The sequence below is a fragment of the Erithacus rubecula genome (genome assembly GCF_903797595.1).
Source record: "Erithacus rubecula genome assembly, chromosome: 21".
NCBI lineage: Eukaryota > Metazoa > Chordata > Aves > Passeriformes > Muscicapidae > Erithacus > Erithacus rubecula.
Genome location: NC_136673.1, coordinates 1,115,879 through 1,129,074, shown reverse-complemented (window position 1 = coordinate 1,129,074; position 13,196 = coordinate 1,115,879). Strand labels below are relative to the sequence as shown.

Below are 13,196 nucleotides of genomic sequence, written 5' to 3'. Positions count from 1 at the left end.
TCCGAATTGAGGATTTTCTGTCCCAAAAACTGGATAGATTTTGGGGCCAAACCCGTTCAGGCCAGTCAGTGCAGGAGCTCGGCTGTGCCGGCCTGGGCCGGACCCGCGCTGGGCAGCGCCGGCGGGAGCGGCTGGCGGGCCGGGCAGAGCCGGGACGGGCAGAGCCGGGCCGGGCAGAGCCGGGACGGGCAGAGCCGGGCCGAGCAGAGCAGAGCCGGGCCGGGCCGGGCCGGGCCGGGCAGAGCAGAGCAGGGCAGAGCCGGGCCGGGCAGAGCAGAGCAGGGCCGGGCAGAGTCGGGCCGGGCAGAGCAGAGCAGGGCAGAGCCGGGCCGGGCCGAGCCGGGCAGAGCCGGGCCAAGCAGAGCAGAGCCGGGCCGGGCCGGGCCGGGCAGAGCAGAGCAGAGCAGAGCCGGGCCGAGCAGAGCAGAGCCGGGCCGGGCCGGGCAGAGCCGGGCAGAGCAGAGCAGAGCAGAGCCGGGCCGAGCAGAGCAGAGCCGGGCCGGGCCGGGCCGGGCCGGGCAGAGCAGAGCAGAGCAGAGCCGGGCCGAGCAGAGCAGAGCCGGGCCGGGCCGGGCAGAGCCGGGCCGGGCCGAGCAGAGCCGGGCCGAGCAGAGCAGGGCAGAGCCGGGCCGGGCCGGGCCGGGCAGAGCAGAGCAGAGCAGAGCCGGGCCGAGCAGAGCAGGGCAGAGCCGGGCCGAGCAGAGCCGGGCCGGGCCGGGCCGGGCCGGGCAGAGCCGGGCCGAGCAGAGCAGGGCAGAGCCGGGCCGGGCCGGGCCGGGCAGAGCCCCCGGGGGCGCGGGCGGTGCCGGGGCCGCGCCAGGTGCGGGGCCGCAGGTGGCGCCGAGCGCGCACGCGCCGCCCCCCGCGCGCGGCCCCCGCCCGGCCTGCGTGGCAGCGGCGGCGCGCGCGCCCGAGCGGCGGCGGCGCGTGCGCGGGAGCGCGGGGGCGGGCGGGCGCGCGCGCGGCGAAGTTCCGTGCGGGACGCGGCGCCGCTCGCTCGGTCCTGCGGGGCTCCCGCGCCCCCCGCGCCGGCACCGCCGCGCCTCCGCCGCGCCGCAGGTGAGCACGCGGGGCCCTGCGCTCCCCCGGGCCGGGCCGGGGGTGTGCCCGCCCGCCGCGGGCCCCGGCCCCGCGCGGCGCCTTCGGGCAGCCCCGGCTGGGCCGCGGCACCGAGCGAGGGGCGGCGGGGGGATCGCGCCGGCCGGGCCGCGGGGGCCGTGCGGGAGCGGGGGGAGCGGGCAGCGGGGCCCGGGGGCAGCGGGCAGCGGGCGGGAGCGGCGCCGGGCGGGTCAGTCCCGCGGGCGGGCCGAGCGGCGGCCTTGCCGCTTGGGCGAAGTTGGGACCGCGCTGCGAACACGAGCCTGGCGCGCTCCGCTGCCGCTCGCAGGCTCTGCGGGGCTTTGGTGGTTCCGCTTTAGCAGCTCCGAGCACTCGCGCCCCGGACGAGCCGGTCCCGGCCGCGCTGCCCCCGGGCCCGGGATGTGCTCGTTGGCCCCTCGGTGCGGTCCGGGGCGGTGCGGGAGGCCCCGGGACCCTGCCCGGCTCTCCTGCGGGCGAGCCCGGCGATCCCCGGCCCGCAGTGCCGGGTGCGCGGCTCTGCCGCCCCAAAGGTGGGAACTCCGCTGCGAAGGATTGCACATGGCTCTGCAGGGAGCACATGGTGGGGCTGAACTATCTGATACCATCTTTTCCTCCCTCCGAAGTGTGATTTATGCTTGGTTAGAATAGCGGTGGATTTCTGAGCCCATCTGTTTGTCTGCCTGTTCGCACACATGGAATATCTCCGCCTATGGTGATTGCCTATGGCATTATTGCAGGAGAAGTAGTTTGATAGGAAATATTGCAGCAATTAGAAGTCCGGTGATGCAAGTTCCTGACACATTGTGACTGTCTTGCTGTCAGTTCTGTGTCTCTTTTAAAAGTTCATTTTTTGTGAATCACTGTAAGCAACCGTTTAACTTCTGCAGCATTTCTACAGCATTTACATTTGAGACATCTCTTGACATTGAGTCAGACTCTTTCCACTTTTTTTGTGACAGTCATACTCTGTTAAGCAACAACAGAAAAAAAGAAGGAACTGCTTTTAGATAAGACTGTTGCTGCCTGTTTCCTCTGGCTCTGAGTCTTAGAGACTTAAAAAAATGGGAGCTGTGAGAAACTTTGATTATGATGGAAAAAGAGCATCTTCTGTGGGAAGTGAGATTCTAGATGGAGTGTGAGTGATTGCTGTCACCTCTAAGGAATTGTCAGAGCAGAACCAAAATTTTGCTTTCTTAACACCTATGTTGTATAAAATATTTCTGCTCATTTCATTTTCCCTTCATTCCTCTGGAATTATTTCTTGACAAATAGGTATTTTGTGAGAGAGGATGGATGCATAATTGGAATGTAATTTTTTTATATACCTTTTCAAATGCTTCACTGTTTATTTTGTTGGAAGTAAACCAGATGAAGATGAATAACTTGAACCCTAAGCCCATATTGGGAAACAGGTTTTTTTTGCAGTACCTGCCCTCTGTGATCCTGCCTGAAAAGTTTTCTGGCAGTCTGTAACAATGAAATATACATTGGAAATATGGAGCCTACACTGGCTTTTTCTCATTTCTTGCAGTTATTGAGGCTGTACTGGAGAAAATAGTGAGAGATTCTGAGGGTTCTCCTGCAGTGTTTTTGGGCTTTATTCACACCTACCTGTTGGTCTGAAGGGCTCTTGCAATGGTTTGAAAGAGTTTTTTGTGTTGAATGAGCTGTTGTTTACTCGGAGTAAAATGAGTGCTTTTGTTTGAATGGGGGTAGGAGGCAGAAATGCCCATTGGGTTTTTCTCCTGCTCTGCCTCTGCTCTCTTAGCTGTAAAATGGGGGTGGTTAGCAACAAGTCCCCTTCCTGAACACCTGCAGCTTTCTAGATCTGTAAAGGATTAATTAGTGGATGTATTTTAGCATCTTTTCTTCCTTTATGTGGTATGAAATATATTTGACCCAAGGCTATGAAAAATGTGTAACAACAACCAACCTGGCAGAACAGACCAACCCCTGTGGCTGCAGCAGCCAACAGCTGGGGCAGGTGGGAGAAATCAAATGTATTCAGTGTGAATTTAAAGCAAGACAATGGACTGTGGCTGGAGGAGCAGAGGAGGTACTTGCAGGAGGATTTCAAAAATGTAATTATGAAAGTGGAAATCTGGGGCTTGTAGGACATTTGCTTTGTCCTAAATGAAAGCTTGGATGGGTCCTTAGGGAAAATGAATTTAATAGCCCAAAGTTTTTGTCATTCTAACTTGCTTTTTTTTAGAGGTTCTTGTTGCAAAGGAGATTGTTCATGGTGATCTTCAGCAAATGAGAACAGTAAGTACATGGAACCCTTATTTTGGAAGCTGGGCTCACCTTCACCACTGAACAAACAGGTTTCTAATTGCAGCTTCTACAGTTTTACTTCAGCTCAGCACTTGTATAGACAGAGTGATGCTGTGTATGGTTTGAGAGCAGAATTATGGTTTGGAAAGTTGTGAATGGCCATTCTGCCCATGACATGCACTCCTGCATTTCTCTTGGAAGCTCACTGAACCAGTCTGTTTAACCTTTTATGGGCTGATGGTGACTAATGCACTGTGCACCTCCCCAGGTGCTTGACTGGGCTGTTTGTAGGAAATTATGTGGTATGTGTCATTGTGGCCAGTATAAATACAAGATGCAGGGAAAAAACCTTGTAATATTGAAGGCAAAAGACTAAACAGTCATTCAGCTGAAATACAGTTTATGATGGCCTTGATAGCACTAGTGGGTGAAGATGCTGAAAATGCAGCAAGAGAAGGGTGACGTGCTGTGCTGCTGGCTGTGGGACAGGCACGGTGGCAGGGGAGGCTCTGCCTGTGCCATGGGCTGGACAGAGTGGCCTTTCCCAGCACAAAATCACGTGGAGGTTAAAGGTTGTCTGAAATGGGCAAAGTGAGCACTGTCCTGTTAAAGCAGAGGCCTTGAGAGCTGTTCTTTCTGTCACCAATCACTGTTAAGCCGTGTTTATTTTACTCAGCTTTTGTAAAGCTCAGTGCAAGCCCGTGGCCGTGCTCAGCAAGGGCCCTGCTGCTCTCTGGAGCTGGGGAGACCAGAGCAGTTAGTCTGGGGCAGATCCCTGTGCCAGCTGCAGGCAGTGCTGGGCACAGCTCAGGCACAGCCTGCTCTGTGTGTGGCACCTCTCCCTGGAGGCTCCTGCTCTTCCCAGGCTGGCACTGCCCACCCTGAGGGCTGCCTCAGCTCCAAAACCAAGGAGCCAGAAGGAGCTGGGTTAGGTGAGAGTTGAACACTTGGCTCTTTGCTGGAAGGGCAGGTGCAGCTTTCCCGAGGTGTGTCCTTGCTGTTCCCATGGTGGGACTGTGCAGGGGGATCCCAGCCTGCTCTGGGGACTGGCACCTGTGCCCTGCACCCACATCCCCTCCACTGTCAGACACCTGTGGCACTGCAGAGCTGTGTCTCCACAATTTAATGAAGGAAAATGTAATATCTAGGAGGTGAAAGAAGAGTTCAAAGTGTTCAAACTGAGGTGATGTTGGCCCAGTCAATATTTCTCTTTTTGAAGAAAAGAAACCCAGAAGCCAAAACATTTGCATGCAGAATCTAGATTTAAGTCTGACTGAAAAGTCATAGTGCTTTTTGGAATTGCTGCAGTGTGTCTAAATTACATGGGAAATTAAACTGCATAAAATACTTCAAAATCTTTTTCTCACAGGTTTTGGGGGTGGTGAGGAGATGTGTGTTTCTAAAGCTGGGCTGGCAGTTGGCTGAAATGTAGGACAGGAGAACTGAGGTTCTGAGTGTGTGCCCAAGTGGCAGTTCTAGAGCCTGGAAGTGAAGCTTTGTTTAAAACCAGAAATGCACAAAGAGTTATTTTTAATAGTGGTTTGAATGTAGAAATCTGTGAAGCTGTCAGATCTTTTACAGGTAGATAAGTATTTTTCTATCTTGGCATATTTTTATATGCACCCTGAATTGAATCAGGATTACTTCAAGTTCTAACCTGTGCTAAGTGTTTAAACATCTGGACTCGCTGTAAGCACCATTGCTGTCCAGACTTGAGAACTCTCTTGGATTGCTTTTTAACATTTAAAATATTTAGCAAAAACCTCTATTTTCTGTTCTGTTAAAACAGTATATGTAGCCTCCTGTGTTAAATCTTGTGACATGGCTTATAACATGGCACAATACAGTAAATTACAAATAATTTTACAATTGTGTCAGTACAATTAAAGAAATTAAATTTCTAAATTATTTACTTCAGCTTGGTGCTACTTTAAGTGTCTGCCATCAGAGATTCCAGGCAGTGAGCAGCTGTCTGTCGCAGATGGGAGAGGAAAAAAACCCTTAGCTTCTTCCTTCTAAAAAGGTTTCCATATAAACCCTGTAGTAATGTAATACAACCTTTTAGTCAAATTTGAGTTTCCTGTTACATGTTTAAGTGAACCGACAGCATTCTCGTATCTATTTGAAACCAAGTGGTGTAAGTGAATGCGACCCTGGGAATTTTGTACTCCAAAGTATTCTTGAAACCTCACAGATGCTTGTTGAGCAGTCAGATGTATTATTTATTGCATCTTTGGGAAAAAAAAAAAAAGGCCTTGCAGGTACTTTATGGCTTCTGTAGTCTGCTGTGTTTTGCTAAGATCAGGTGGTATTGTCTGTCCTGTGCTTGTGCTGTGTTTCACCCAAGAAAATCAGGTAGTTTAGAAACTACCAGCAAATCACATTTTTAGTAGAGTCCAGGTGTTTAAGGTTTAAGGTTGAGTGTTTTCTGCTGGGATCTCGAGATGGCAGAAATGGAGGTTTTGCATCAGAACTGCATGAAGTTTGGGATTATGAATTAGATGTGCTAGTTTATTGTTCTATGAGCTAGTTCACCATGGCAATTATAAACTTATTAAAATAGTTACGACCTGTCAGATCACAAAGTGCAGAAGTGGCAAGATCATTCTTTTTAAATGACAAAGTTGTTGCTGCTGTTGGTGTCCAGCTGTCTCCTTTATGGTGATTTCCTTGCTGTCTTAACTATTTACAGGCATTTTACAGTTCTTAGGCACTTCTTGTTTGTTTTGAGTGACTTTGGTCTCCATTTCTGGACTCCAACCTTTGAATTGGGCTTCACATGATGAATCAAAATAGGTGCCAGCCTGTCCCTGCCCTTGGGCAGACCTCAGGCACCAGTCTGGACAGATCAATGCATTTGGTTTAGGAAGGTGATTAATGCTATTTTATCAAGGTTTTGACAGGTTTGGGTTGTAGTGTGAAGCTGTTGAGCTTTCCCTGCCTGGGGGTGCAATGGTCCCTGGGGCTTCATGTGGCTGCACCTCTGGGTGGATTCATCCCAGTCCAAGGTGCAACAGGCTTTTTGCTGAACTCAGCAGATGGAGATGGATTGTTTGTGTAACATCAGCTGGAAATGGTCTGGAGTGTTGATTTCCCACGTGTGGAGATGCTGCTGCTGTTGCAGAAGACCCTTTTGGAAGCAGCCCCCGCAGCAGGCAGGGGGTGTGGGGTGAGCTCCGGCCTCTCCCAAAGCAGCCGGGCTGGAGGAGCCGAGGGTGAGTGATCAGCCTGCGTGTGGCACTGCCGGAGAAAAGGGCAGAGAATCCCCTCTGAGCATTTTGCACTGCACAGCTCTCTCCAAAACGAGTGGCTGCCAGAATGTCCCCACCAGCCCGGGCAGCGCTGCCAGCAGAGCTCAGGGAGCTGCCAGGGGCGGTTGCCGTGTCTCGTTTCAGGGCATCCTCCCACCTTTCAGCCCAAGCACCCTCGGGTGCTGCCTGTGTCGGGACTGCCCCGGACTCTGCTCGTCCTGCTCCTCCGCGCAGTCTGTCCCGATGAATCGCGATCTGCTCACCACGTGGGTGGCATTGCAGGCACCAAAAACCAAAGCCCGGACTCTGACCCGTCCCGGCTCAGCCTGCTGACAGAGCAGGTGTTGCTCCACGCCCTGGGGAGGATTTGCAAGGCTTTCATTTTGCAGAGCTCAGTGACAGATCCTGTTCTCAGGTTGCTTTTGTCCTTGGGGCTTTGGGAAGCTGTGAGGTGGGAAGTATCCATCAGCCTGTTAAAAACTCACGGTGAGCGTGGAGTGGAGGTTTAAGTCGGTGCTGCAGAAGAACCGGCTGCTGGTGGCTGGGACTGCAGAGCTGGGGGTGGCACAGCCCGAGCTCTTCCCACACCACCACTGCCTCCTGCCTCAAATGGTCCAGGATAATGTGAATTCCAATTTTTTTCTTTTTCTTTTCTTACAGCCAACTGTCCCCTTTGACTTGGGAGAGTAACTTTTTTCCTACCTTAGTGCTTTTTAAACAGTGGACTTGGAGAGGAAAATCGCTGCAGATGGTGCAATATAATTGGGGAATAGATGGTGGCTTCAAAGCACATTCCATCAGATCCTTTCAGGAATCTCAGTTGAAGTGTCCTGTCCTGTTCTTAACCTTGCGGACACTTGTTGCCATCCTGAAGAGGTGTGGGTTTTCTCCTTGTTGGAACATTTTGTTTCCTGCATAGGAACACTCTGAATGTGAAGCCTCTCTTGGAGGGTTTGTGGTGAGCTCTGGTTCTTGGGGCAAATCTCTGTCATTGCAGTGGGGAGATGGGGAGAAAATCTTGTAGGTATCTTAAGGTTTCTTTCCTGCAAAAGTAGAGTCTCAGGGTACCTAGATATCAAACATGAACACAAAAACTCCTTCCTATTTCATGGAGGTTCTGCTTCCTTCTTTGTGCTCCTGGTGTTTCTTTCATTAGCTCTTCTGTCAGAGCTGTCAAAAAATGAATCTCAAAAATATTGAACTTCAACAAAACCCCCCAAGAAACATTTAAAAGGTTTAAAAAATACAGGGCTGTATTTTTAAGGAAGCAAGTAAGTCCCAGCCAAGTGTCTGCGTGCCACCCTTTAATCAAGTGGCAGAGCTAAGGAGGGACTCTCAGCTGTCACTGTATTAAGAAGCAGTGCTGCCTTTTGTGGGGTCTGTGTATACTGAGCTCAGGGCCCTGCAGTAAATATTCTTGCTGTGTGTTCATAATCATTCTACTTAGAGTAAGCGCTTCTTGGGTGGGTATTACAAACCTGTTAATCTTTCTGGTATTTATAGGGTAATTTTTAACTCTCTTGAGCTCTTTACTTCCTTGTGGGTCAATTACTCAATTTATAACATTATGTCAGATATAAGAACTTTACCATCCAAGAGTAAACAGCATTGGGGATGGTTCTCTACCTGTGTTTGCACTTAGTTCTTTGTATATTAAGGTATGCAATAACTTTTTCTGTGTCTGACTTACTGGGATTTCTTTTAGTTCCCCTGCTTTGCACTTTGAAGTAACTGTAATGTCTTATTTTAGCTTTTCTGCTTCATCACTAGTGCAGGAAGAGAGACTGTTCTGCTTTTGCAGTTGCTTTGCCACGTGGCTTCCAACTTCCCTGGTCAGGCATAGCTGCACCTGGATTTTGCTGGACTTGAAAAATTTCTTTTGATGAGTAATAGTGTGTTATTATTCACAGGGATTAATAAGGTGTCAGCGTTGGGGAGGTCAGGAAAGAAATGCAGGGTGGGCAGGACTCTTGTTTCCATGAGTAAGCTCATGGTTTTTAATAATCTGATACTACAGAGTTTATGCTTCAACACTGAAGCTTATTAGAGCAATAGAAAATTGTTACAGAGGGCAGAATACAGTGTGAAATGTGATTTGTCTCTTATCCAGAAATTGCACATTTAGTTATAATTTTCTTGAAAGGTTAATTCCCAGCTTCTCTTCAGAACATTCTGTGCAGGCCTTTCTGCAGGGAAAAAAATTGGACCCAATTTAAATAGACAAGTCTTGTGAATCCTGAAAGAATTTGGGCATTTAGCCCAGGAAAGGGAGAGTTCTCTGCAAGAACTTCATTAACCCTGTCTGTCATCAAAATAAGTAATAAAAGTAGCTCTGCAGACATCATAAAGAGCAGATCTTTGTTTTACCCTGTGGCCTTGATCTGCAAGGTGCTGGTGAATGGATCTTGTTCTTGCAGGGCAAGATCTGTGCCCATGTGGGGAGATGGAGATGGAGATGTGCTGCACACACAGGGATCCAGAGGGGGGATGTGAACTAAAGAGCTGCATTCATTTTTGGAAAACTTGTGCCATTGGTTCCAGATACTCAGGAGTGTGCAGGGAAGCTGACTTGTATTTAGTAGCAATATTGATAATACAGTCTTACTTGGCTGAAGTTATTTTGGGGCAGAAAAAGCACAAATGATATTTCTAGCATAGCTAGTTTTGTAAGTAGAGAAATGTTAAATAGTTTGATGTGGAGAAGAGTTTCTGCTTCTGTTTGGCTGTTGCTTGCAGGATCCAGATGCTGTGAAAGCTCTTCCTGTGATGCCAACATCTGGCTGCCTGCACATTTTGGGTAGAGTTTTATGAGGTGGCTTTGAAGTTGCTTTTGGATTTGAATCACATGAATCTTTGGATTGGCTGGGCTGCACAATTCTCAGCATCATTTCCTTTTCCTTCTGATTATGGGAAATGTAAATACTTCAAGCTGTTGTTCTGATGTTTTGAAGTTGGGGGAACATATATCTCTATTTTTCTCCATTCCTTTTCCCTGGATTTGAGACATAATTTGAATTTTTCATGGCCAACAGCACGGCTGTAGAGAGAAGTTGCATGAGCAGAGTTGGTTACAGCAGCTTTTGTGGATTTTGAGCCCATCTGACGTGGGCTTGCTCTTGTACTTTGGTCTACCTTTCTCAAACATTTCAGAAATTACAGCAGTATTTCAGAAATATTTCTGTGAGGTTTGCTTAATGCCTCTTGAGTGCCTGGAAGTGTTCTAATTAAAATATATTTATAAGTGCTAAGTGGTGGTGTTTCCAATCACATATGTACATAAAGATTTATAGAAAACTTTGTTAAGATTCAAAGTTTTATATTTGTTAAACTTTCTTAGAATAGGCTGAGCTGAATGGATCCCATATTCAGGGTTTGGGGCTGTAACAACAGAGCTGATTCAAATTTTATTTTTGTACTTTGGATCTTAGTTCTGCTTTTGATGGTCTGTTCACTTGTGCTCCTGTGTGGGATGGTGGGTGCTGAAGGGGTGTGATAGGAGCCAGCTGTGGGAGCAGTTTGGGTTCTTTGTTAGGTCTGGTGGGAGCTCATTTGGGGGCTGGTTTGGGTGGAGGGGTTTCACTGCAGCCTCAGAGGATCCCAGCTGCCAAGTGCTTGAGCTTTGGCTCTCTGTGTTGGCAGGGGCTCTGGAGGTGCTGTGTGTCAGCTGTCACTGTCCCCTCCTGGGCTGCAGCTGCAGGGGGATGTTCCCTCTGGTGGCAGCAGAGGCAGTGGGCTCTGGGATGGGACTCGTTTCACTTAGCATTTAATGGTGGGAGAATGTCTGGAAGTTTCTCTGAGCATTTATGTATGAATATATTTCCAGCCTATATTTAATCTTCCCTTCATCAGAAATGAATGAATTCCAAGAAGGATAACAGAAGCGTTCTTAAATAATTTGGCTTCGTGTTTGAAAGTCTTTATTGCATTATAAATTAAAAAGTGAGCTTGTTGTTGCATGCTTGGTAAGCAATACAGTAAAATTCCAGGTAGGTTTGGTATGTGTTTATCTTTGATGTGTGTTTCGTTAGCAGTGGTGGTGGCCTGAGAGATCTGGCTCTAATGGTTCAAAGGTGATAAAAATGAATACAGTGAATTTTCTAGATGGCTCAAAATTGCAACTGTGAGAATATAAATTAAGGTTGGCTTGTTACTTTATCTGAAACACACCTGAGTGAGAACTGGTTGGGGAAGAATGCAGCCTGTTGTTGCTGTACCATGGTCACAGTATCCCCTCTCTCCAGAACGAGTATTGTCTCTTTAAATGCTGCTGACTGCTCTTCACCCTCAGGTTTGGATGTGAATATGTATTTGATGTTTACATCCTACACAAACATCACACATAAATATTTACATGGGGTGTTGTACTAGTAAATTGAGTGCAGTGCAAGAGAGGGTAGGAATAGTCCAGTTAAGCTGGTGAAAAGGAACATTTACCTTAAAACATAAATCACCAAATGCTCTTGGCACTGATCCTGGAGCTGTTTAATAGGAGCCCTGTGAAACCATCCCTTGGAATGGATGGGTCTGCAAAGCATCTGAAATGTGTCCAGAAGACTCAGGCAATTATGTTTTTTGGTTTTGGACCAAGTTCTAGAGAACTGGTACTACAACACAGGAAAAAAACCACCAAACAAAACCCAACCTAACCTTTAAAAGTTAAAACTTTTAAAACTTAAAACTAAAATTAGAAGTAAACTACCTGGTGAGAGATGGGCACTTGAAATGTTCTCTCAGAATGTTGTATTAGCTCAAGTGGCAGTGATCCAGCCAAGCACACTCTGCCCAACCTTGCTATTTTCAAGCCATTGTACTAGATTTCACCCCAAACTAGAAGGCAGAGTATTTGAAGTTATAATCTTGCTTGTTTAGAGTGGGAATATGGACCTGAGCAGGGTGTGGGTAGTGATTTGAAACAGAGTAGGGTGTTTCATACAGTTAATTATTGGCAGGAAGCATTTGTTTTATTGACATCCACAGAGAGATGACTCTGCATAGCTTTAAATAGTTGACTTAATGTCATTTTGCTTCTAGGTATGGAACAGTGAATTATGGTGTCTGTCACAGCATTTGTTTAATGAGTATCAGTTGTTGACATGGTATGAAAAAGCTCCAGGGCTTTTCAGCCATTTCACTAAAACATTCTCAGTTAGTGGATTTGGGGTCTTTGAGGAGCCCATCCCTTACTGGCTGTTGAAAATCTGGTTTGCACAAAGTCTTAGCAGAAACCCATCTGCTCCCAGGGTAAATCCAACCCTCTGGAATGTGAGCTGGGACTAAACCACCTTTCTTCTCTGCAGTGATCAATTTATTACAGAGACCCTCATCCTTTCCAGGGGCTGTAAATTGCAGGTAACTCACACTGTAATGTTCGTGTGTGTGAATCTATAGAGTTTCATTGTGATAATAGGCCTGAAATTCAGGAGCTGTTTCTGGGTGATTTACTGGGCTCTGTTTAGGAGTTTTTGCTTGAATTCCCTTGGTGCAGCCAGAGCTGGGAGGGAGAGGCCCCAGTCCCTCTGGCAGGGCAGGGGTGGCCGTGCCACCACCACAGGCAGCTCTTGCTGGGCAGGTTTTACTGAGTCACATTCTCTAACTGTGCCCTTGCAGTGTTCTCTCCTCAAGCATTTCAATGCTGTTCTTCGTGTTGTTGCCTTTAACATTCATATTCATATTTTTTCAGTGTTGGCAGGTGTGTATTTCACATTAACATGAGGGGTTTTTTTGGATGTTAGACTGCTATTTGCTTATGGTAATTTCCAGTCATCATAAGGTGACTGTTGAGAGAGATGAGGAGAGAGGAAAAAAATTGTCAGGCATTTACAGTAAATACTCTCTGCTTTTGGAAACGCTGTCAGAAGTTTAATTGTTAGGTTCAAGTAAGTTTGTCATGTGCCAGACAGAATCAGTCTGCTGTAATGAACGGGTTATGCACTTCAGCAGCAAAAAGGGAGAGTGAGAAACCAAGGGATGCTCAGAATTTCCTGTCACCTTGCACTGCAGAAGGAACAGGGTAGGCTTTTTAACCTAGCCTGTAATTAGGTTTTGCATGGAAGCATATATTACTGTGCTTGCTTTGCCAAAGCTCTTCAGTATGATGGATGAGATTTAAAGGTTGATCTGACTAAATTGCAATGAGAATACTAACAACAAAGATATTTCTGTTGTGAACTATTCCTACCAGACATCATAGCTGTGACAGAAACAGTGTAAAGTAATGGACAATAAAAGTCACTCGAAAATAATACTCTCCTAGGATTGGGCTGCCTTCCCTAGAGCACATGCCCTGAACCACAATGATAATGTAATCATAAGCCCAGATCATCATTTAAATATATAGGTAATCTCATAGGGTATCCTGGCAGATTTATTTTATGAGCAAGGAAGAGGAAGAACACTTGGGCAGTAGAGAGGAAGAAAGTGGTGCTGATGTGGTTGTGTTTATTGTGTAAAACAGTTTGCATTGCTCCAGCCTTTGGGGAAGCTGCAGTGAGGAGCTGCAGCCTGGCTCCCAGGGCAGCACATCCCTATGGATATCCCAGCTGACTGGGGCTGCTGCTGTGCACTGCTGCATTTCAGTCCCTGGCAGCTCCC

At 48.1% G+C, this 13,196-nt stretch overlaps 1 protein-coding gene across 3 annotated transcripts in view; it reads left to right on the top strand.

Annotated features, from left to right (window-relative positions):
• The first annotated feature begins 911 nt into the window (after positions 1-911).
• NEK6 (NIMA related kinase 6) overlaps positions 912-13,196 on the top strand; it is a 42,209-nt gene continuing 29,924 nt past the window's right edge. The window contains exon 1 of one of the 3 annotated variants that reach the window (XM_079324386.1): positions 912-1,059. The gene's annotated coding sequence lies outside the window, so the exon portion shown is untranslated. The remainder of the gene's footprint in view (positions 1,060-13,196) is intronic. The other 2 variants (XM_079324383.1, XM_079324384.1) reach the window with 2 other exon arrangements.